The following is a 2,496-nucleotide window of genomic DNA, read 5'->3' on the forward strand; positions in this document are numbered from 1 at the left end:
AAAACACACAGAATTTGACAACCGCCCTCTTCAGACACCAAATAATCTTTCAAGATTGTGTTGGGAGAGGAGGTGTCACTAATATAAATGTCGATATTGCTGTACCTGAGGCATTTTTTTTTGAAAAATCACAAGACATTTAAACGTTGCAATGTCTTGAATTACGCTTCGCTCTGAAGGAATAAACAGGCAGAAGTTTCTGCCGTATGAATAATTGCTGCAATTCACTCCCCTTTGAGTCAATCTCATGTGTGAAGTCAGCGCTGTTAATTAGACCTGTTTTCATGTTCAGGGAACCAGCTGAGCCTGCCTCTTTCTCTTTCGCTCCCTCTCTCAATCTCTTCCTCTCTCTAGCATTTGTACTTAATTACTGAGGGACTGCTGTCTGCACCAGCGAGGCATAACAAAGAGATGTAATGCCATTAGCAAGCACAAAAAAAGGAGAGAAATTTAATCATTTCTTTGATTCCCAAGTCTTAAGAGAGTAGAATGGTTAAGATACACTTTTTTTTTTTTTTTTTTTTTTACTGGCTGTAATTTTTCCTTATGTCCACTATTCTAATTGGTGATTACATTTCTGGAACATGTTTTGTGTGATTTTTTTTGTATAACATGTTGCTGTAAGTGAATGATACAATAAAACAAGGTTTAAACAGAGTAAATAATAACAAAAAAATATGTATACTGTTAATGGACAGACATATGTCTTTTGTCCTAGAAAAAAATATAAACAAGGGGTCTGTAGCACTCAATAGCATGTGTAGCAGGATTTAGAGTTGAGAATGGAGTGTGCACAGTGATTAACAGGAGTGCTTATTGGTGCATCGACGTTCAGTAAATGTTGGAAAATTAAGTGGCTGATTTTTTACTATAGTGATGACTGTTTTGGGGTGGGGTCGGGGCACTAATGTCCAAAAGGTCTGCTTTATGATATGTATGATCACTAATAGGTGAGAGTAATGTTGTATAATGATGTAAGTGAAATATGCAAAGTAGAAAGCTTGACATGAGGTTCACAATGACACCTGCTGGGTGTTGAAAATTGGATTCACACCACAGTGGTTAGTTCCATTTGCTGTTAAAAGAGCAGCGCGGATATCAAATGGTCTCCGCGCTGCGTGTGCATGCGCGTACACACGGATACACTGACACACTCACACACAGTGTGGGAGGAGCTTTACAGGTTTTGACACTTTTGATTGCATTTCACACCGCAGAAGTCCTAAGGACATGTAACGTGGAAATTATCCATTGATTACAGGCCCATGCCCTGGGTTCTATTTGTAGTGAATTGAATCAGCCATAGCTTAGCTATGCTCTGCAATACCTGCGTTTATGAAAGAATTTAATGCAGCCATAACAGCTCGAACAGCAAACGCAGAGGCGATCATGTAGTTTGGAGCCATAGCAGTTCCCAAAGGTAAATGGCAATGCTCTGATTTTGTTGATTGCAGTAAATGCATTGATTTTTCTAAAAGATGATTGTTTTCTTTATTACATCTTGGTAGCTTCATTTGATTTAATACAGTTAAGGACACAGATTGGACCTGGCATGTGTCATTATTACACCTTACACAACAGTCTGTGCTGTGAAATTGAAACACAAATACTTGGCAGTTTATTATGTTTGCTGTTGTATGTAAACCTAAGATTGCCCTCCGTGAACTGTGGGTCAATATTTTTATTACATTTTAAAAGCTCATCAGGATAAAAATGTGTAAAAAGTGGTAGATTATTGCAAACAGTTATTTAGTTTTTTTTCCAGAGTGAAAGTTGAAGAAACCACTTCTTTATGGTTTAAATGCCTTCCAGCCCCAATTTTAAGCTTTAGTTGTAGCATCATTATTATCGCTGGCTTTTGCTCGGTTGGATTTGCTTATTTTCTGCAGTTGTTCAGTGTGAAAAGCAACGAGCAGGTGGTGAGGATACTCGGAGGGTCCCAGCTGAGCACTGTTGGAGTTTGTCCAGGGTGAGAAGGTCACCTCAATGCTAATGCGTGTTGTGGGGGGCTTATTAACACTCCACCTGTGGACTCTAAACAGGAATTCTATGGTTAGCTTTCTGCACTCACATCACCAACAAGAAACCAGCGTAAATTTGGAGGTAGGGTGATGGATAAGAACTTCCTACCATATGCTCTATTATTGCAACTCTGTCAGAGGCATGAACATTTTGATTAAATGTGAGCCTAAAATGGTTAATTAGTCTACTTCAGTGTCACCACCTTACACTAAAATGCAATTATCCACAAGTATTTCATTTGGTTGCTGATGTGGGTGTATATTGTAAAGCTATACATGAGTGAACAACAGGGTAAGCCCCCTGGGCCTCCAGTCAGGACTCTAGGTCAAGAAAGTTTAGCTAATTACCAGTGAATGTTGGACTGTCAGTGTTTACGCACCTGCTGGTGTTTTTCTTGAACAGAACAAAGATTTTGGAAGTGTATTGGTTTAGCTGTTTTCTGAGCACATAGCTGTCTTTTGAACAAGTCACGGC

The sequence above is a fragment of the Solea solea genome, chromosome 13 (assembly GCF_958295425.1).
Source record: "Solea solea chromosome 13, fSolSol10.1, whole genome shotgun sequence".
NCBI classification, from domain to species: Eukaryota; Metazoa; Chordata; class Actinopteri; order Pleuronectiformes; family Soleidae; genus Solea; species Solea solea.